This window comes from Scyliorhinus torazame, chromosome 4, assembly GCF_047496885.1.
Source record: "Scyliorhinus torazame isolate Kashiwa2021f chromosome 4, sScyTor2.1, whole genome shotgun sequence".
Lineage (NCBI taxonomy): Eukaryota > Metazoa > Chordata > Chondrichthyes > Carcharhiniformes > Scyliorhinidae > Scyliorhinus > Scyliorhinus torazame.
Window position 1 is genome coordinate 149,383,620 of NC_092710.1, and position 23,775 is coordinate 149,407,394.

At 49.5% G+C, this 23,775-nt stretch overlaps 1 protein-coding gene across 7 annotated transcripts in view; it reads right to left on the bottom strand.

The window, feature by feature from the left end:
* LOC140410527 (probable E3 ubiquitin-protein ligase RNF144A-A) overlaps positions 1 to 23,775 on the bottom strand; it is a 186,372-nt gene that overhangs the window by 161,553 nt on the left and 1,044 nt on the right. The window contains exon 1 of one of the 7 annotated variants that reach the window (XM_072498746.1): positions 23,087 to 23,104. The exons of the other annotated variants lie outside the window; for them this stretch is intronic. The gene's annotated coding sequence lies outside the window, so the exon portion shown is untranslated. Of the gene's footprint in view, positions 1 to 23,086; positions 23,105 to 23,775 lie in introns of those variants that run through there. 7 annotated transcript variants of the gene reach the window in all.

A 23,775-nucleotide genomic window follows, 5' to 3' on the forward strand; every position in this document is an offset into this window, starting at 1 on the left:
TAGTAAACAAGAAGTTAAAAGGAGACTAGCTCAAACAGCCAAATACTAACCTCGACATAACGCATGAGGATTCTCAATGCCATCGCACTCTTTATCAATGGACCGATTCAGCGGACTCAAGTTAAAGTACGACACGTTTGGCGGGGTGTTCCTTGGTGGCTGCAGCGGCAAGAAACATCCCACTATCCAACGGCACTTAACCATTTTTATTGGCCTCGGGGCTTTCTCCTTGCTGAGGCCACACTTGAGTGAAGCTCACCAGCAGGAAAGGCTCCTCACAGATCAGCATGCCATTTTGTCCAGCAGTTGTGATTCCTCCCACTTTCAGGTTCCCCCCTCGCCCCCCCCCCCCCCACCTCAATTTCCCAACCTTGGGTAGATACCCGGGAACCGCCCCCCCCAATCACCTCTCACCCACCTGGCCCAACCCCTGGCAGTGCCAACTTGTACAGTTGGCAGCCTGGTTGCCCATAAGGCACTGCCAGAGTGCCAGGCTCAGGGCCAAGGTGCCTGGGTGCCACACCGTTTCCGATCGTGGGAAGAAGTGCCCAATGGCCATGACCAATGGGCACGGCCATTGCAGTCCAAAGATGTGCAGGTTAGGTGGATTGGCCATGCTAAATTTCCCTCGAATGGCCTCCTTCTGCACTGTAAATTCTATGATCGGCTTTTAAAAATGCCGGCCATCCTGTGCATGCGTGCCCCCTCATCTGGATGTAGCTGTGCGCAGGCCCAGACCCCAGCGGGCAAACCGCCTCCTTAGTACGTCAGCAGGCTGTCCCAGGAGCAGATATTGTTTTTAATCAATTTGTCTTCCTGCCAGAAACGGCGGCAGAGAGCAGGTCACGTGCCCGGTACACTGACGTCACGTACTCTGAGTGCAAAATTACTGAGGAGAGCTTCCTCCGTTTTGTAACTACCAGCAAGCAAGCAACAGGATTGTATGAAAAAGTGAAGATGGATCTTTTTGGACAAAGAGAGGGCCAGAGACACAAATAGGCCAGCATCACACAACCGAATCTGCTGGAGAGAGCTTCACAGGAGAGTCCACGGCAGGACAAAACAGTGTTGGTAGGAGCTCCAGGACCTCTGATGAACAGCCCACATCGAAATGTAACATTGAATGACAAACAAGTGAGATCGTGAGGACCAAGCAGGCTCATCCCTTGCATTAAAGGGCAGTGTGGGCCGGTTAGCAAAATGGGTCCGCAGAATTTTTTTTTTGAAAAATACTGGCCTGGAAGCCCCCTCCAGGTGCCATTACAACTGGTGCATGTTTGTGTGGACCAGCACTAAACAGCACCCTGGCGAGGTCTCCCAGGCATGGCTGGTGTGTACCGGGCGCCAGGTGAATCTGACATCCGGGTATTTAAATGAGCTGTACAGCTCATTTGAATATGCAGATTTGGATCTTGCCCAGCATGGGTGAGACCCAGATTATGCCGGGCGGAGCAACGGATGATTCGCAAGGTTTTGTGCGCAGCGCGGTGCTCAATTTAGGGCTTGTGCGCGATTCATCTGTTGCGCCCAGATCCACGCCGGACGCAGCAGGATTGCTGAATCGCGCCCAATGAAAGTTGTTCTATACTGCCACTAATTGCAATGGGTCCTATAAGTTTAAAGTTCAGGAGGGTTGTTATTGTGTCACTGCAGATGTTTTCAGGATTACTTCCATTTGTGTAACATTACCATGTAAAAATAATTTTTAAACCCTGTAATTTCCAATAATTAACACTAAGGCATGCTTATATGAAGGCTGTTATATCAAGTTGTGACATGCGAATACCAAGTACTCCGCTTTGGATTTTGTCAAAATAATAACCCCCTCACACCACCTCCTCCTCACACATACCATAACGCTATTATTCCCTAATTAGGTACTTTAGAGAAATTCTATCAGTGCCAAAGCACAAACACACTAATGTTTGACAAGCAACAAATTTTTGTTCAAGGGGTGGAATTTTCCCGGTGCATAATATGTTAGGGAAAATAAATTCCACTGAACACCTAAATTACCATTGCACCGGCTCCTTTTTACAGGACAGATCTCAAAGTGCACAATTTATAATTGCCATTTCAGTGAAAAAGGAGGAAAATAACGAAAACAGAATGATCCACACTACTACCAAAAGAGAAAGAGAAGGGAAAAAGGTACGTGATAGAGAAAATGTTAGATATCATTTTGGTGTCTTTCAGCATTTTGTTTGGACACAAGCAATCCTGCTTTGTCGTTCTGTAAGCCAAGCTGTTGGCAATACAAGAGAGATAAAACCTTCACATTACTGCCACTACTGTCACCTCCAGGTGTGCAAGTCTTACTCAATCAGCACACTTCAGATTGTAAACTTACTTGTCTCTGTTTATTCTACTGCTGCTGGTGGTTTGACTTTGGTCACTGGCATGGCTTGGTCATGACATAAAATTATATTATCGTGCGATATGAGGCTCTAGGCTGCCTCAATGCTGTTCTGGCAGATGCTTGAATTTTATTTAAAACCGAAGAACATGACACAACTCAATCTCCTGTGGTATCATTGATAGAAGTTGGAAAACGTGCTGTTTAATAATAATTTGGGGTCTTATAAAAACCAGGTGACAGAGAAAATAATTACATGAGGTAAGACGAGGGCCTCTTGTTTATATACTGTCTTTCAAAACCTCTGGAGGTCCCAAAGTACTCCACATAAAATCAGGTAGTTGGAAGTGTAGTCATTATTGTAATGTCAGACATGCAGACGCCAATTTGCCCTATTATCCATCTGCTCTACAAATACCAATAGGGTAATGATTAGATAATCTGTTTTAGTGATGTTGGTTGAAGGATAACTTTTGGCTTGGATACTCTCCCATTCTTCAAATAATGTAAAAGGATTCTTTACATCCATCTGTTAGGGCAGATGGGGTTTTGTTTTAACATAATACCATAACATGTAGGAGCAGAAGTAGGCCATTCGGCCCATCAATGCTGCTCCATCATTCAATGAGTCCCGAAAGACATACTTGTTAAGTGAATTGGATATTCTGAATTCTCCCTCAGTGTACCTGAACAGGCGCCGGAGTGTGGCGACTTCGGCGATTTTCACAGTAACTTCATTGCATGTTAATGTAAGCTTACTTGTGCCACTAATAAAAATTATTATTATAATCCTCAACTCCACTTTCCCACCTTATCCCCATTCTCTTACTGAATAAAAATCTATCTCAGCCTTGAACATACTTAACGACCCAGCCAGCTCTTTGCAGTAACGAATTCCACAGTTTCACTAATTGTGATAAATGTAAGAAATTGATATATATAGTGTATTAAATGTATCTGGTGCAGTCATTTTTTAAAAGCCTGGGTTAGGGTGTGCATGTATCTGCTGTAGTGACATTTTTTTTTAAATTTTGGTTTGAAAGACAGCCAGGCTTTGTGGCTGCAAAAGGTGCAATTAAGATGTCGCGAATGTGAGATTATCCTTCTTTCCGACTTGTACATGTTTACAAAGAGAATCTGAATGGGATTTTGTTATGATATATGGGGATTCCCTATGAAGTAGATAACAGAAGACATTGGGTGGGATTCTCCCTTACGGTGACGAAGTCCCCACGCTGGCAGGAAAACCAACACGAACCACTCCGGCGTCAACAGCCCCCGAAAGTGCGGAATTCGCCACACTTCTGGGGGCTAGGAGGACGGCAGAGGGGTTGGCGCCGTGCCAGCCGGTGCCAAAGGGACTGCGCGAGTCAGCGCATTCGCCGAAGGGCCGGTGTGATCTCGCACATGCGCAGAACTGCCGGCATGGTTCCACACATTCGCAGACAGGCCGGCGTATTCTGGCACATGCGCAAGGGTTTGTCTTCTCTGCGCCGGCCATGGCGGAGCCATACAGGGGCCGGTGCAGAAGGAAGGAGTGCCCCCACAGCACAGGCCCACCCGCAGATCGGTGGGCCCCGATCGCGGGCCAGGCCCCCGTGGGGGCCGCCCGCAGGGGTCGGATCACCCCCCCCCCCCCACCCCCCCCCCCAAGGACCCCACCTGCCGACTTACCTGCCAGGTCCCGCCGTGTGGGACCATGTCTAACCCACGCCAGTGGGACTGGTCACAAATGGACGGCCGCTCGGCCCATCGGAGCCCGGAGAATTGCCGAGGGGGGCCGCTGCCATAGGCCCCCGACCGGCGTGGCGTGAACTCCGCCCGAAAACCTGCGCCGGAGAATAAGGCAGCCGCTGTCGGGCGGCGGTGGGGGATTCGCGCCGCCCCCCCCGGGGTTCTCCGACCCGGTGGGGGGTCGGAGAATCCCGCTGATTGTGTTTTAACATAAGTAATTAGGTTATGGGATTTGAATGGGATAAAGAAGATGTAGTAATGTGCGCAGCCAGGTCTGTGACAGTCAGTTCTGTGTTCGTTTAGTTTTGGTTATGAGCTGAACAGCAGCTTCTGCAGAAGGCTGTCAAGAGATTCAGCATTAATCTGACAGGATCTCTTTTCTCTTTGCAAAAAATCTCTCTATCCAAAGAGTGGCAAGCAATCCTGTGTTTGCTAACTCTATTTATAAATGGTTTTTGACCTGTGATGGGTTTTGTTTGATTGGAGATAAAGAGTTAGAAGTTAAAGTGTTTATTTTTATTGCTAAGCATTGTTTAACTGGTAATTGAGAGCTATACTTCTGTGATGTTAAGATAGTTTAATACTGTGTTGATAATAAAGTTTATTTTAATATACCATATCACTCTGTGTTTGCGTGTTTGTTTTTTTAATTTTTAGAGTACCCAATTAATTTTTTCCAATTAAGGGGCAATTTAGCATGGCCAATCCACCTACCCGGCTCATCTTTGGATTGTGAGGGCGAAACCCATGCAAACACGGGGAGAATGAGCAAACTCCACACGGACAGTGACCCAGAGCCGGGATCGAACCTGGGACCTCGGCACCGTGAGGCAGCAGGGCTAACCCATTGCACCTCCGTGCTGCCCCTTATATCCCTGTTTTTGCGTGGAATCACTTCTGAAGCGAAGTATCCTTTCCTCACAGTTTTACAAATTAAAAAAAAGTATTGGGATCCCTGTCTGGTATCCTAGCAAATGTTGGGGTCTGGTCCGGGATCGTAATAGCTCTGTGAGAAGGAATTCCTCCTCATCTGTCTCAAATAGGCATCCCCTTACTCTGAGATTTTGCCCTCTGGTCTGAAACTCTCCCGCAACCTCTCAGCATCTACCCTGTCAAGCCCCCTGATAATACAGGAAGTGTTACAAAATATAAATGCTATACTCTCAATTTTAACATATTATTGATATAAGAAAATGATATGAGGGACAGGAGGAGGTCACTCAATTCCTCGAGTATCCCGTAATTCATGTGGGCTCTTCCATGTGGCCCCTGGATTGAATGTTGCAAATGCTGATAAGAACGGTCAGTAAGTTTGAAGGTTTCTGCAGGGGACTTATCTTCCCATCACAGCCTGTTTCTCTCCCATGTTTTCTGTTGATCGGCTCAACCCTGCTGCAAACACGGGACAGAAACAGGCCGTGATTGGAGGGGCAGCAAACACTGGCAACTGCGAATGTGGAGATAGATAAACAGAGGATCGAGAGTGCACTGGTTCCCCCATTAGTAAAGTGGCTCCAGCTGCTTTTCCCCAGTTCTGGCCCCTTTGACCCAGCTCCGGCTGCTTTCCCCAAACGCCTGGTGTTCTGGCCTGGCTTTGGCTACTTTCCCCCAGCTGCTTTCTGCTATTTGCAGTCCCTTGGACCAGGCTCTGGCCACGTTCCTCCGGCCCTCCCGACATCACTCGCAGCTCTCTGCGTGTCCCCAGACTTAGTGAGGGTGGGGGAGTGAATGAGGGTGCATGAGTGTGGGTGAGGGTAGATAGATGATTGAGCGTCTGGATGAGGGTGGGTGTGAACAGGTGAGAGTGGGTGAAAGGGTAATGATGGGTGGTTTACGCACAATGACCCTCAACCAATTTCAACTCAGATTGTCTGTTACAGTACGATCCAATATGTCTTGACAAAACTCAGCTTTGAACATGCATTCGTATGAATAACTGACATCGATTTTACTGTAAGCATCCAATCGAGATATCTGATTGACCTAATGTTTACTGTTATTACCCATTCAAATACAGGATTGATTCATTCTTATAATGATAATTCTAAGTGTGTGTGTGCATGTTTGTGAAGAGTGTGAGTGCCCTGAAACTGGGAGTAAGCGGGACAAACACACCCTCATCCTTTCACACGATCATATCACAGAATGTACAGTGCAGAAGGAGACCTTTCGGCCCATCGGGTCTGCACCGGCTCTTGAAAAGAGCACCCCGCTTAAGCCCACACCTCCACCCTATCCCCGTAAACCAGTAACCCCACCTAACCTAAGGGCAATTTAACATGGCCAATCCACCTAACTTGCACATCTTTGGACGATAATGGCTATCTTTATTTATTACTCATTTTTATAATTATCCGTTTGTTGTTGTGACTTTTCATTTGCTCAGCAAGTTATTTATTTTCATGTGTCAGCTATGTTTTTGAGATTCATCTTTAATGTTGTGCTGAACCTCATCTTGCTGAGGTTTGCTCATCGGCCCCTGGAGTGTGAGAGAAATTGAAACGTGGTCCCCCACACAAACGGGTTGGTCAAGCTTGAGTTTAATCATGGTTGAAGTGTAGCTCAATGCCATCTACCTCTGCTCATCGCCCTTGACCCCCATTACCAAAGAAAAATCTACCTGATTACGCTGCACTCCTGTACGTTCTTTGCAGCAAGCCAATTGAAAAGGCAGAACTTTTAAACTATTTTTATTTATTAGTTCATTGTACGTGGATTTCAATGGCAAGGTAAGCACTTATTGCTCACCCTCATTGCCCTCGAGAAGGTGGTGGTGAGCTGCCTTTGTTAGCTGCTGCAGTCTCTCTGGTGAAGGTACTCTCAGAGTGTTGTTAAGTAGGGAATTCCAGCATCTTGACTCAGCCACGATGAAGGAATGGCAGTATAATTCCATGCTAGGATGGTTCATCATTTGGAGGAGAATATGGACGCACTTCGTGACTTTGTTCTTTTATGAGGGTGTGCAACTGAAGTGTCATAATTTACATCAATATGGACCAAGAGCTGGAAAGTGGGTTAGGCTGTAATGTGTTAGGCAGGTTGGTTCGATGTGGACTGCACTCGATGCAGGGAAGTTAGAAACAGACGTCTAACACAGGAGAAGATCCAACACTGTTTTATTCAACCAGATGAACTGCTGTACATATTCAGCTGTGGGTCTACACTATACTGATCTGACTAGTGACCTTGTAGTAGCCTGACCAGACTTACTAACTACCGCATGGTGTTTGTGCTTGCTAGCTCGTGGACTCTGACTGTCTCAGTAGTTGGGTCCCGAGAGAGCAGGAAACCTAGTGCCCTCTGGCTTTATAGTGGTAATGTCCTGTCTGGTGATTGGCTGTGCTGTGTTGCATGCTTACTGGTCATCCTATGTGTCAATCACTGCCTGTCTGCATCTCATTATATACATGAGTGGATATTATGACATCTCCCCTTTTTTTTTTGAGTTAAATAAATACTGAGGTATGTATGTAGCCTGACTATATACAAACGGTGATTGAACAAACGTATATACATGGGAAGGTGTCGATAGTGCAGATACATGGCAAACTAAGCAATATTTACAAGAGTTAAGTCGATGGATTCAGTCACAAAATTTACAAAAGTTAAGTCTACAGATTCAGTCTTTGTGGCGGGCGACGAGTTCTTGTCGATCACCGCAGAGGTGGATCAGGAGCCGTCTGCACATGGAGAGGTGGGATCGCTGCCATTGCGGTGCCCGCATGGGCCGGCAGGATCGCTGGCAGATCAGTGGCCTCGTGGCAGGGTACGTCCGGAGGAAGCATGATAGCCGGCGGAGCACTGCAGTCAGGTGGTGGGCGTGGAACTCTTCGCAATGCCCATCTGTTGCGCCGTAGCAGGGAGCCAACAGCCATGTGAACAATGAAAGACCTTGGGGCAACTTGTTTGACAACAACAGCTGTAGCTGACTAACCGCCCTCAGGCAGCTGGATGCGAACATGATTGGCTGGAGCCAGCTCAGGTAAAACCGTGGCATGAGCATCATATGTGGCCTTCTGTTGGGCCCGGGACTGCTGCACTTTTTGTAGTACCGTGAGGTGGTCAAGGTCTGGATCATGGTTGGTCCTCAGAGTGCGATTCATGACCATCTGCGCTGGAGACAACCCAGTGGACAGTGGGGTTGCCCTGTATGCCAGCATTGCCAGGTTGAAGTCGGAGCCTGAGTCTGCAGCTTTGCACAGCAATCGCGTGACAATATGGACCCCTTTCTCGGCCTTCCCGTTTGATTGCGGGTAGTGGGGACTGGAGGTAACGTGACGGAAGTTGTAGGACTGTGCAAAATCAGACCATTCTTGGGTGTAAAAGCATGGATTGTTGTCGCTCATTACCGTGAGCGGTATCCCGTGCCTGGCGAACGTTTCTTTGCAGGCTTTGATGACCGCCTTCGATGTGAGGTCGGACAGTTTCACCACTTCTGGGTAACTGGAGAAGTAGTCGACCAGGAGTACGTAGTCACGCCCCTTGCCGTGAAAAAGGTCTACACCTACTTTGGACCACGGAGAGGTCACAATCTCGTGCTGTTGCAGTGTTTCCTTGGGTTGAGCCGGTTGAAACTTCTGACAGGTGGGGCAGTTGAGAACCGTGTTGTCAATATCCTGGTTAATGCCCGGCCAGTAAACTGCCTCCCGAGCTCTGCGTCGGCATTTCTCAACTCCAAGGTGACCCTCGTGGAGTTGACCCAGCACCATAGCCTGCATGCTTTGAGAAATAACAATCCTGTCGAGTTTCAGAAGGATTCCCTCCACAACCATCAGCTCGTCTTTAACATTAAAGAATTGGGGACATTGTCCCTTCTGCCAGCCATGGGTAAGGTGCTGCATCACACGCTGCAGTAAAGGATCCTTGGCCGTTTCCTCACGAATTTGGACCACCCGTTCGTCAGAGGCTGGGAGGTTGGTGGCACACAATTGCACTTGCGCTTCAATGTGGCAGATAAAGTCACCTTGTTCACACGGTGTGATGATGGACCGGGATTGGGCATCTGCACTGATCAGCTCTTTGCCTGGCGTGTAGACAAGTTCGAAGTCATAGCTGCGGAGTCGAAGAAGAATTCGCTGTAACCGAGGTGTCATGTCATTTAAATCCTTCTGGATTATGTGGACTAGAGGCCTGTGGTCCGTTTCCGCCGTGAATTTCGGCAGGCCGTAAACGGAATCATGAAACTTGACTATTCCTGTCAGGAGACCCAGACACTCCTTTTCGATCTGGGCATACCGTTGCTCAGTGGGTGTCATGGCCCTGAAGGCATATGCCACTGGAGCCCAGGACGAGGAGTCTTCTCGCTGGAGGAGCACCGCCCCAATGCCGTTCTGGCTTGCATCAGTTGATATCTTGGTTTCCTTGGTTGGGTCGAAGAACGCTAGAACTGGGACTGTGGTGAGCTTTGCCTTCAGCTCACGCCATTCCCCTTCATGTGTGGGCAGCCACTGGAATTCCGTTGACTTCTTGATGAGATGGCAGAGGGCCGTGGTGTGGGATGCCACATTGGGAATGAATTTCCCGAGAAAGTTGACCAACCCGAGGAAGCGGAGGACCACCTTCTTGTCCTCCGGGGTCTTCATGGCATCAATCGCCAAGACCTAGTCGGCGTCTGGCCGCACACCCTGCCATGAGATGTGGTCGCCTAGAAACTTTATATCAGATTGACCAAATGAGCACTTGGCCCTGTTGAGCTGGAGACCATGTTCATGAATTCGCTGGAAGACCTGCTTGAGGTGAGCGATGTGTTCCTGGGGTGTTGTGGACCAGATGATCACGTCGTCCACCTATACTCGTACCCGCTCAATGCCCTCCACCATCTGCTCCATGATGCGATGAAACACTTCGGAGGCAGATATGATACCGAAAGGCATGCGGTTGTTAACAGTAGCGGCCGAACGGGGTGTTGCACGTGCACAGCTTGCGACTGGACGCGTCCAGCTGTATTTGCCAAAAAACCCCGGGAGGTGTCCAGCTTAGTGAAGAATTTGGCATGAGCCATCTCACTGGTTAACTCTTCACGCTTCGGGATCGGTTAGTGCTCCCGCATGATGTTGCGGTTTCGATCCTTGGGATCAATGCAAATGCGGAGCTCCCCTGATGGATTCTTTACGCATACCATGGAGCTGACCCAGTCTGTTGGCTCCGTGACCTTCGAGATGATGCCCTGGTCTTGGAGGTCCTGTAGTTGCTTTTTCAGACGATCCTTGAGGGGCGCCGGCACCCGTCGTGGTGCATGGATTACAGGGGTGGCATTCGGCTTGAGCAGTATTTTGTATCGGTACGGGAGGGTGCCCATTCTATCTAATACACTGTGGTACTGCGTGATAATGCCGTCTATGGCGGCTTGAAAATTTCCATCGGGCGAGGCCGTCGCCAGTGACGATGACATGGTGTGGACTCGCTGAACCAGGTTCAGGAGCTTGCAGGCTCGAGCACCGAGCAGGGACATTCTGTCAGGCCCGACAATTTCAAACCGCAGTGTTGCCTTGATCGCCTTGTTGGATACCCCTAGTTGACACGAGCCACTGGCAGCTATGGCATTGCCATTGTAGTCATGGAGCTCGCCGGCCGGTGGAAGAATTCTTGGTCTGGCGCGGATGGTGTCGAGGTCGGATTTTGAGATGATGTTTGCTGATGTGCCGGTGTCCAGTTTAAATCGGATGCGAGCCTTGTTAACTGTGAGGACAGCAGACCACTCGTCGTCGGGATCCACACTGAGGATCGAGAGGCGTTTCGCCGTTGTGGTGGAGGCCAGCTCATGTGTGGTTATGATGCCCACCCGATATGGAGACTTGAGGCAGTCAACATCAGGGTCCGTTGGGCTGTCGGGGTCAGAATCTGGCATGCCTTGTTGTATTGAGCGGATACTTCTGCGCCGTAGCTGGGATTGCTGGCTGCTGAGCGGATCTGCAGAGGGCTGCGTAGTGGCCAAACTTGCAACACTGGAGACATAGGCGTCCTCTTGCCCAACATTGCCGCTTTAAGTGGGCGGAGCCACAATTCGGACACGTCATGATGCTGACGTCAGCGCAATCCATGCGCCAACCCGCATGCGCAGTGCGGTCAGCTGACATACGCACCTGCGTAGTCGGGTTTTTCGGTCTCATCATCCACTCGGTCATGGCGCGCATGCGCAGGGATCCGAGAAAAGCGCGCGAAACGGCCACTCTCCTCGATGCTCAGTCCCTGCATCTGTGCAATGGCCTGCACACTTTCTGCCTCATGGGACGCCAGCTTTGCAGTTTCTGCCTCCCTGATGTGGGAGTAATGATTCTTGGCATGCTCATGGGGCTCATGGCAACAGCATATGGGGCTGTTTAGCACAGGGCTAAATCACTGGCTTTGGAAGCAGACCAAGGCAGGCCAGCAGCACGGTTCGATTCCCGTATCAGCCTCCCCAAACAGGTGCCGGAATGTGCCGACTAGGGGCTTTTCACAGTAACTTCATTTGAAGCCTACTTGTGACAATAAGCGATTTTCATTTCATTTCATGGACAACGCATGTCTCGATGGCGACAGAGAGGGTCAACTGTTTGATTTAAAGGAGCTGCTGCAGCAGGGAGTCGGAGTGGACCCCGAAAACGATCTGATCCCGGATCATAGAATCAGCCGTCGAGTCATAGTTACATGACTGCACTAGGATGCGGAGATGGGTCAAGTAGGACTGAAAAGGTTCATCCTTACCCTGAAGCCTCTGCTGGAGGCTCTCATTCTCCTCAATGTCGCAGTGGCTGTCGAACTTCAGCAGGGCTGTTTTGAATTTTGTTTTGTCTTTGCCGTTGGCGAACGTAAACGAATTGTAGATGTGGATGGCGTGGCACCCCGCAGTGGAGAGAAATAGCGCGATCTTCCTGGCATCCGATGCTGCCTCGAGGTCGGAGGCCTCGATGTACAAGAGAAACTTTTGCTTGAAGATTTTTCAGTTGGTGCCGAGGTTGCTGGAGATGCGGAGGAGGCTGGATATTTTCCATTTCGCTGGATGGCTGCTTGCTGTTCGATACTGATTCACTCGAGGTAAGTCCGTCAAGATCAGTATCACTCTGGTACCACGATGTGTTAGGCAGGTTGGTTCGATGTGGACTGCACTCGATGCAGGGAAGTTAGAAACAGACGTCTAACACAGGAGAAGATCCAACACTGTTTTATTCAACCAGATGAACTGCTGTACATATTCAGCTGTGGGTCGACACTATACTGATCTGACTAGTGACCTTGTAGTAGCCTGACCAGACTTACTAGCTACCGCATGGTGTTTGTGCTTGCTAGCTCGTGGACTCTGACTGTCTCAGTAGTTGGGTCCCGAGAGAGCAGGAAACCTAGTGCCCTCTGGCTTTATAGTGGTAATGTCCTGTCTGGTGATTGGCTGCACTGTGTTGTGTGCTTATTATTGGTCATCCTGTATGTCAATCACTGCCTGTCTGCACTTCAGTATATACATGAGTGGATATTATGACAGACTGGACAGCTGCTTTTCTGCCAGCAGAGACAGAATGGGGCAAATGTGCCAGAAATGTTCTCTGTTTTATGTGATAGAGGCCTGATGTTTAGGAGGTGATGAAGGAGTTGCTGCCGTGCAATGTACGGATGGCACACCTGTGGTGGAGAGAGTGAAGGTTTAAGGTGCGAGTGAAGGTTTAAGGTGTAGGATGGGATGCTGATCAAGGAAGTTGCTTTGTCCTGGAGGGTTTCGAATTTCTTGAGTATTGTTAGAGCTGCACCATCCAGGCATGTAGAATGTATTCATCACACTCGTGACTTATGCCTAGTTGGTGAAAAGATTTTGGGGAGCCAGAAGTGAATCACTCGCTGCGGAACATCCGACTTCTGAACTGCTTCTGTAGCCACAGTATTTATGTTGTTGATCCAGTTAAGCATTTGGATACCAGTGACACCTGCGGATTTTGATGGTGGGGAATTAACAATGGTACTGCCCTTGAGATCAGGTAGGGGTGGAAATGGTCATTTCCTGGCATATGCATTGCACAAATGTTAGTTGCCACTTATTAGTCCAAGCCTGGATGCAGTTCAAGTCTTGTGACAAGTGGGCACAGACTGCTTCAGTATCGGAGGAATTGTGAATGGATCTGAACTGTGTGCAATCATCGGCAAACATCCCCACTTCTGGCCTTGTGATGGAAGGAAGCAGCTGAAATGGTTGGGTTTACGACACTGTCCTGCCGAACTCATGCATTAATAGAGTTGAGAGGATTGAGCTCCAACAGGCAAAGTTTTAAAAAAAGGTATCCAACAAACGTTCATTTGAAATGACAATGGCAGCTAATGTAAACAGGAGAGCACGATTTTCAAATGACCCACCCTCCTGAGACACCACGTATAATGTAAAGAGGCTTTACAATCCAGTTTGCATTCTTGTTATATTTAGGATTTTCAGGCAACATTTACAACCAAAGCAGGGCAAATGCTGCAAGAAAGTGCCATTGCAGAACCAACAAGTGTATCACCTGAAGCTCTGTCCATGTGCAGCAAGACCCAGAAATATTTAGGCCTGGGCTGAAAAGTGTCAAGTAACATTCATGCCATACAACTGCTAGATCCAACAAAAGAGAATCTACCCATCTCCCCTTTGTCATGATATTCAAACACACACATCATGATGGACACACCAACAGGCAAATCAGAGCACACAACACCACAACCAATCACAGACAAGAACACCAACCACATAAAAAGCACGAGCACGACACCTGGTGGTCAGTAGGTCTGGGGACAAAGAAACAAGAAAGAGCTGTTAAAACATCACAAGCAGGGAACCCCCACGTGCAGGGTGCAAAGACAAAACTGTACATAGTAAGTTTAAATAAAATAGCGTTGTACCATATACAACCGTGTTGGCTCATCTGTGTGTCAGAACACCCAACACCACATGGTACAGGAGTGGATCGATACCTGCCTACTAACCTGCCATTCTGGACATGGACCACACCGACGGACCGCAGCCGATGCAAGTCGCGGGGAACCTGGGCACCAATTGGAAGCTCTACAGGCAGCGATTTGACCTGTACATCCATGCCACCGAAAAACAGAGTGCCTCGGATGACACGAAGATTGCAATGCTCCTCTTCTACGCAGGTCAGCACGCCACCAACGTCTTCAACTCACTGGTGTTCGAAGAAGGCGAAAACCAATCCAAATATGACACGGTCATCCTCAAGCTGGACCAGCACTTTCAAGTTGAAGTAAATGAAAGTTTTGAAAGATACCTCTTTCAGCAACGCCTGCAAGGTAAGGAGGAGCTTTTTCAACCCTTCTTGACGCACCTCCGGATTCTAGCGCAGTCCTGCGGTTACGGCACCATCACAGAGTCCATGATCAGGGACCAGATTGTTTTTGGCGTTGCCTCTAGTGGCCTACGCCAGCAGCTTCTTAAAATAAAAAGCCTCACCTTAGCGTCTGCTGTGGAAGCCTGTGTCCTCCACGAAAATGCTACCTGCCGTTTTGCCCAATTTCAGGCGTCCGAGTTGGCACGGAGGGGGTCCCCAGCCGTCGAATCGGCAAGCCAGGCCGCCCACGACGTCGAACGCATCCAGGCCGTCGATCACTTCCCGACCCACGGCCCGGACGACAGCGGCCGCTTCCCGCGCTTTTCGCGGTCTCCCGCGCAGGTGCGCGCCAAAAATAACGGCCACAACGAGAGACGCACTGCGCAGGCGCGCCCACCGCAAGATCGCACTGCGCATGCGCAGTGGCGCAACGAACACCGTGACGTCATGACGTGCGGCAATTGTGGAGCTCTACATTTAAAAGGGCAATGTCCTGCAAAAAACCGACAGTGCCTCAGATGTGGCAAGATGGGCCACTACGCAGCCCACTGTCGTTCGGCTCAACCCATGGATCCGGCGCATCCTCGACAATCTCGCAGACAAGTCAGGACCGTCCAGCCCACGCATCAAGACTTCCAGCTAAGTGATGCAGATGACCAGGATGCCTTCCGCGTTTCCGTCATCGCTGTCAACAAGGTCAATGCCATCAATCCAGCCGATGAGTGGTGTGCAACCCTGACGGTCAACCGATCGCGCGTCGCCTTCCGTCTGGACACCGGCGCATCCGCCAACCTGATTGCATATTCTGCAGTCCAGGCCATGAAGGTCAAACCACCCATCACGCCATCCCGGCTCAAGTTGGTTGACTATAACGGGAACGTCATCCCGTCCATAGGATCTTGCCAGCTACAGGTGACCCACAAGATGTACACGGCCACACTCCCCTTCGAAGTTGTCGGCTCATCAAAGGACTCGTTACTGGGCGCACAGGCGTGTAAGGTCCTTCACCTGGTACAGCGCATTATGTCTCTCTCTCCAGATGAGATATCCGACTTCCCGGATGCTGAGTTCCACGCAAATCTCCATTCCCTCCTTGCTCACAACCAGGAGGTTTTTGAAGGCATGGGGACATTGCCATACACGTACAAGATTCGACTCAGACCGGACGCCATCCCTGTCGTTCACGCACCTCGCAGGGTTCCTGCGCCACTCAAAGACCGCCTCAAGGCACAACTGCAGATTCTTCAGGACCAAGGGGTCCTATCCAGGGTCACGAAGCCCACGCCATGGGTCAGCTCCATGGTCTGTGTAAAGAAGCCCTCTGGCGAGCTCCGTATATGTATAGATCCTAAAGATCTGAATAACAACATCATGCGGGAACACTATCCCATCCCGAAACGAGAGGACCTCACCAGCGAGATGGCGCGAGCCAAAATATTCACCAAATTGGATGCGTCCAAAGGATTCTGGCAGATCCAACTGGACCCGGCCAGCCGAAGACTATGCACATTCAACACCCCTTTTGGCAGATTCTGCTACAACCGGATGCCATTCGGCATCATTTCAGCATCTGAAGTTTTCCACCGCATTATGGAGCAGATGATGGAAGGCATCGAAGGGGTACGTGTATATGTGGACGATATCATCATTTGGTCCACCACTCCGCAGGAACACATGCATCGTCTACGACGTGTCTTCACCCGCATACGACAAAATGGCCTGCGTCTCAACCGTGCGAAGTGTGCCTTCGGCCAGACGGAGCTGAAATTCCTCGGGGACCACATCTCAAGGTCAGGGGTCCGTCCCGATGCAGACAAGGTTAGCGCCATCACAGCCATGCCACGGCCGGCTGACAAGAAGGCTGTCTTAAGATTCCTGGGCATGGTCAACTTCCTTGGGAAGTTCATTCCCAACCTGGCTTCTCATACAACAAATATGCGCCATCTCGTAAAAAAATCGACAGAATTCAACTGGCACCAATCGCATCAGCGGGAATGGGAGGAGCTCAAGCACAAACTGGTCACGGCACCAGTGCTGGCCTTCTTTGACACGACTCGCCCTACAAAGATCTCAACAGACGCCAGCCAATCTGGTATTGGAGCGGTACTCCTGCAAAAAGACAGCACGTCGTCATGGGCCCCGGTTGCATATGCCTCACGAGCCATGACCCCTACCGAACAGCGCTACGCGCAAATCGAAAAAGAATGCCTGGGCTTGTTAACTGGACTGGACAAGTTCCACGACTATGTGTATGGCCTGCCACGATTTACGGTCGAAACTGACCACCGCCCCCTGGTCAACATCATTAACAAAGACCTGAACGACATGACTCCTCGCCTCCAGCGCATCTTACTTAAACTCAGGAGGTACGATTTCGAACTGATCTACACTCCGGGGAAGGAGCTCATCGTGGCGGACACTCTTTCCCGAGCAGTGAGCACACCACCAGATGCGGAGGGGTTCGTGCGTCAAATTGAGGCACACGTAACTCTGACAGCAGCAAATCTGCCAGCTGATGATCCTAGTCTGGCCCACATACGCGCAGAGACGGCGACTGACCCCCTTCTGCAGCGAGTGATGCGCCACATGACGGAAGGGTGGCTCAAAGGGCAGTGCCCCCAGTTTTATAATGTGCGAGATGATCTTACCAACATAGACGGGGTCCTTATGAAATCACACAGGATCGTTATTCCGCACAGCGTGCGCCAGATGATTCTTCATCAACTACACGAAGGCCACTTGGGCGTCGAAAAATGCAGACGAAGGGCCCGGGAGGCGGTATATTGGCCGGGTATTAATGAAGACATAGCCAACATGGTGCTCAACTGCACAACCTGTCAGAGGTTTCAGCCGGCGCAATCTCCGGAAACACTTCTACCACACGAGATGGTGACGTCCCCCTGGGCGAAGGTGGGTGTTGACCTATTTCACGCGCTCGGCAGAGATTACATCGTTATCATAGACTACTTCTCAAACTACCCGGAAGTCATGCCTCTCCATGATCTGACGTCGTCCGCAGTCATTGGGGCCTGCAAGGAAACATTTGCTCGCTATGGCATTCCAAGGACTGTCATGTCAGACAATGGACCCTGTTTCGCCAGCCATGAATGGTCGTCCTTTGCCGCAGCATATGGTTTCACTCATGTGACATCCAGCCCTCTGCATCCACAATCGAACGGGAAGGCTGAAAAGGGTGTCCACATCGCCAAGCGGCTCCTGTGCAAGGCGGCTGCTGCCGGATCGGACTTTAACCTTGCCTTGCTGGCCTATCGATCGGCCCCGCTATCCACGGGTCTCTCGCCAGCGCAGCTACTAATGGGTCGCTCCCTCAGGACGACGGTACCTTCCATCCTGGCACCAACAACAGACCATGAGGCGGTTCTTCGGAACATGCAACTGCAGCGTGATCGCCAGAAAAGTCGGTACGACACACGAGCGACGGACCTGCCCCCCCTGTCCTCCGGAGACAAAGTACGCGTCCATCAACCGTATGGTGGCTGGTCAGCACCGGCCGAAGTCCTCCGACAAGTGGCTCCCCGCTCGTTCCTGGTTCGCATGCCGGATGGTTCCGTGCGTCGCCGCAATCGGCGCGCCCTTCGCCGACTTCCACGCTCACAGCCACACAGTACGCACACGCCAGATCCTCAACAGGCTTCCGAGGATGACTTTGTGGAGCTGCCGCACATCACGCCCTTTCCATCGCCACCCATGGCCATGCCTGCACAGCAGCCGGTGGTTCTTGATCCACCCTTGAGGCGATCAACCCGAACTCGTCGCAAGCCCATTAGACTGGACTTATAATACCGTTCATATGTTTAACAAGTTGCACAATTTTACATGATAACCTGTTGTTGTTTATCGTTCCAGATGTCGTCTGACTGGACAACTGTTCAAGTTTTTTTTTTCCTTCTTCTCTCGCTCGCATTTATGTTATGTTATGGTACAACTTGGTTCATGTGACGCACCCGACATCGCCCCATGTACATAGTTCCGTCATATGCACATGCTGCACACGACACACACACACTCTTAGATGCACTCACGACACGATCATATTTATTACCACGTAGGCACATATCTTTGTAAAAAGGGGGGATGTCATGATATTCAAACACATACATCATGATGGACACACCAACAGGCAAATCAGAGCACACAACACCACAACCAATCACAGACAAGAACACCAACCACATAAAAAGCACGAGCACGACACCTGGTGGTCAGTAGGTCTGGGGACAAAGAAACAAGAAAGAGCTGTTAAAACATCACAAGCAGGGAACCCCCACGTGCAGGGTGCAAAGACAAAACTGTACATAGTAAGTTTAAATAAAATAGCGTTGTACCATATACAACCGTGTTGGCTCATCTGTGTGTCAGAACACCCAACACCACACCCTTGACATTCAATGGCATGACCGTCAGTGAACCCCACCCCCTATCAACATCCTAGTGGGGGAGGGGGGGGGGGGTTGTTTTAACCATTAACCAGAAACTGAACTGGACTAGCCATATAAATACTGTGGCTACAAGATCACGTAGTGCAGTGGTGGGCAACCTGCAGCCTGGGGGCCACATGTTTTTCAATAGGGTTCTGAGTGCAGCCCATGAGACATTTTGTTGACCACTGGCCACACACAGGGTTGTCACATTCTATTACTGATTTCCACCCACGTAGTTTTTTTTCTACCAGCATGACTGAAATGATCGGCAACGGTGTCTTGGAAATAAATCGCTGTTCCTTCACTGCCACTGGGGCAAAATTCTGGAACTCCCTCCCTAACGGTACAGTGAGTGCACCTACCCCTCAGGGACTGCAGCGGTTCATGGCAATTTACCATTACCTTCTGAAGGGCAACTAGGTATGGGCAATAAATGCTGGCGTAACCAGTGATGCCCACATTCCGTAAATTAATTTTTTACAAAGTGAAGTGAGGTTCATTCTGATTTCACACAACATTGACTGTGCGAGCCGTGCATTCCTGCAGCATCCAAAGTGTAAATATTTATTTGGGTTTTCCCATTTGAAGTTGATGATAGTTCTATTAATATATAAAAGATTAACCATTAAAGATTAACCATGTCATAGCACGTTATGAAATATTTGGCATGTATTGAAGTATTTAATCTTATTCATAGGGTCTTGGTTAGTGAACAAGCCTGATTTCAACCTTGCGAACCACTGAGACAAAGGAGGGACACTCATGCGGCCTACTCACTAGCTTAGATTGCCCTCACTGAGGTAGAGGTTGGAAATTCTGCAGAAAGTAACTTACAAACTGCCGACTCCCCAAAGTCTGCCCACCACCTACAAGGCACAAGTCAGGAATGTGTTGGAATACTTTCCACTTGCCTGGATGAGTGCAGCTCTAACAATGCGACACGGTGGTGCAGTAGTTAGCACTGCTACCTCATGGCGCCGAGGATCCTGGTTCGACCCTGGTCCCGGTTCACTGTCCATGTGGAGATTGCACATTCTCCCTGTGTGTGCGTGGGCCTCACCCCAACCTAAAGGTTGCAGGGTAGGTGGATTGGTCATGCTAAATTGCCCCTCAATTGGAAAAAAAAATTGGGCACTTTAAATTTAACAAAAGGAAGCTCAACACCATCAAGGTCACAGCAGTCCACTTGATAGGCATCCCATCCACCAGCTTATACATTTATTCCCTCTACCATCGATGCACAGTTGCAGCAGTGTGTACCATCTGCAATTTGCACTGCAGCAACACACCAAGGCTCTTTCGACAAACCCATGACTGTTACCAACTAGAAGTACAAGGTCAGCAGATGCATTGGAACACCACCAAGTTCTCCTCCAAGCTACATCCTGACTCAGAAATATATTTCTGTTGCATCATTGTCGTTGGAACTCACTTCTTAACATCATTTTGGGTATAACTGAACCACATGGACTGCAGCAGTTCAACAAGGCAGCTCACTGACACCTTCTCTTTTTTAATAAACATTTTATTGAGGTATTTTTGGTTTTACAACAGAAAATACAATCCATGAATCTATAAACATAGTGCAAATGCCATCTTCCTCTCTTACAGGTCCCACCTTTATTAACCCCCCATCTAAGCTAAACTAACCCCCTCCCCTTCTGCTGACGATTAATTTTCCGGAAAAAAGTTGACGAACGGTTGCCACCCTCCGGGCGAACCCTAACAATGACCCTCTCAAGGCGAACTTGATTTTCTCCAGACAGAGAAAGCTAGCCATGTCCGTTAGCCAGGTCTCCGACTTGGGGGGTTTTGAGTCCCTCCAAGCTAATAATATCCGTCTCCGGGCTACCAGTGAAGCAAAGGCCAGAACGTCTGTCTCTTTCTCCTCCTGGATTCCCGGATCTTCCAACACCCCGAAAATCGCCACCTCTGGACTCGGTGTCGCCCTTGTTTTTAACACCGACTGTGGTCATGATGTCTGCAAACCCCTGCCAAAATCCCCTAAGCTTTGGACATGTCCAGAACATATGGACATGGTTCGCTGGTCCTGCCGCACACTTTGCACACCTATCTTCTACCCCAAAGAACCTGCTCATCCAGGCCACTGTCATGTGAGCCCGGTGAACGACATTGAATTGTATCAGGCTGAGCCTGGCACATGTTGTGGATGCGTTGACACTACTCAACGCGTCCACCCAGAGACCATCCTCTATCTCTTCTCCCACTTGCACTTCAGCTCCTCAGTCTGCGTGTCCTCTGACCCCATGAGTTCCTTATAGATGTCAGAGACCTTCCCTTCTCCCATCCACACTCTAGAAACTACCCTGTCCTGTATCCCCCTTGGTGGTAGGAGTGGGAAGATTGGAACCTGCCTATGTAGGAAGTCCCGCACCTTCAGGTACCTGAATTTGTTTCCCCTCGACAATCAAAATTTGTCTTCCAGCTCCCCCAGGCTAGGAAAGCTCCCCTCTATAAACAGATCCCCCATCCTCTCAATCCCTGCCCTCTGCCATCTCCGGAACCCTCCATCCAGCCTTCCTGGGGCAAACCAGTGATTATTACAGATTGGAGACCAAACCAATGCTCTGTCTGCTCCCACGTGTCTCCTCCATTGCCCCCAGGCTCTCAGGGCCGCCACCACTTCGGGACTCGTGGAGTACCATGCTGGTGGGAACGGCAGAGGCGCCGCTATCGACGCCCCCAAGCTGGTGCCCATACATGAGGCCGCCTCCATACGCTCCCATGCCGACCCCCCCCCCCCCCACCACCCACTTCCTGATCATGGCTTTATTTGCCGCCCAATAGTAGTTACTGAAGTTTGGCAGCGCCAACCCTCCCTCTCCCTGGCTCCGCTCAAGCATCCCCCTCTTTACTCGTGGGGGCTTGCCCGCCCATACAAAGCCAGTAATTACTTTGCTGACCTGTTTAATAAAGGACCGCAGAATAAAGATGGGGAAACACTGAAACACAAACAGGAATCTCGGGAGGACGGTCATCTTCACCATCTGCACCCTCCCAGCTAGTGACAACGGGAGCGCGTCCCACCTCCGAAAATCATCCTTCATTTGGTCCACTAGTCGGGCCAGATTTAGTTTGTGCAGCCGCTCCATTCCCGCGCCACTTGGATGCCTAGATACCGAAAGCTTCCCTCTACCGTTAAAGGCAGTTCCCCCAGTCGCCTCTCCTGTCCCATCACCTGGACCGCAAACATCTCACTTTTCCCCATATTTAGTTTATACCCCGAAAACCGGCCAAATTCCCCCAGAATCCTCATGATTTCTTCCATCCCCTCTGCTGGGCCCGATACATACAGGAGCAGGTCGTCTTCGTAAAGCGAGACCCTGTGTTCCACTCCCCCACGGACCAGCCCCTTGAAGCTCTCAGTACAATTGCCAACGGCACTATGGCTATCACGAACAACAGTGGGGAGAGGGGGCATCCCTGTCTTGTCCCCCGATGCAGCCTAAAATAGTCCAATGTTGTCCTATTCATCCGTACACTCGCCACAGGAGCCTGATACAGCAACCTGACCCAATCAATAAAGCCCCGCCCAAATCCGAACCGTCCCAGTACCTCCCACAGATATTCCCATTCTACTCAATCAAAGGCCTTCTCTGCATCCATTGCGACCACTACCGCCACCTCCCTACCTTCCGGGGCCATCATGATCACGTTTAACAGCCTTCTTACATTGGCCACCAACTGCCTTCCCTTCACAAACCCCGTCTGGTCCTCCACAATAACGTCTGGAATACAATCCTCAATCCTGGAGGACAACATTTTGGCCAGCAGTTTAGCGTCCACACACCGCCACCTTCTTAAGGGCAATTAGTTATGTGTAATAAAATGCTGGCCTAACCAGCAATACCCACATCCCATGTGAGAATACATTTTTTTTAAACTGACTGTTTATCCCACTGTATTTGGATCAGTCTAACTCCAGTCCACCATGTTGCATTAACAACATGGCACAATTCAACAAGCTCAATAGAATTGCCCTTTCCACCTTCCTACCAGCATAATTCTGAGATTTAGAATTACTACATGTTGCAACAGTAGCAGGTGTATATTTCCATGATCAAATTATCATGACTGCACATGTTGCCCCTAATATTCAGAGCACGACTGTATATAAATGATGTGTGACATGTTTGTTAGCCAATGCACAGTGGTGCTTTGAGCTTTCAAATTAGTCAGAGCATGAGTCTATAGTGTAGTCTGTAAACCTTGTCTGGCATGATTGAGGAGGCATTACTTAGTGTACTTACAAGAGCTTCAACATTTGCAGGGAAGCAAAGGATCTAGCACCTCACTGCAAGAAATTAAACCAGACAGTTTTTTTAAATTCTCTTCATCTTCCAAATCCCTCCCATAACTCACTGTAGTCTGAACCCTGTATCCTTCCCATTCAGTCTTCTGACTATGAACTCTTCTGCAATCACCAATCAGTGACAGAACCTTCAGCAACCTTGGGCCGACTCTCAAAGTCCCACAATGAACCCTCGCCAGAATTTCCACCTTTGTCACCACTTTATAAATCTTCTCAAAATCCATTATTTTGACCACTCATTCGTGTCAACCCCCCCCCCCCCCCCGCCCCCCCCCCCCCCATATCCATTAAAAGTTCTTTGTTTACACTGAAGACTCCATAACAATAAGTTATTGTTCCTGTCTGGAATTACACTTGAAGAGTAAGGGTTTGAATAAGATAGCCAAAGACAATCTGCCTGTTGAACAATAATCTAACATAACACCCCCCCTTCAGAACATTAGGAGGGATTATTTTTAAGTGGTAACACTAAGGGGTTATTTGCAGCCTATTAAATGTTCAATATTAATGACCCCTTCTTGAAAAGCAAATTTTGCATAATACCTCCAAATTATATTCTTAAATGTACATTTATTCGTATTAAAAGTTACTGACAAATTCAATAAACACACCGTGGTCTACAAGCCA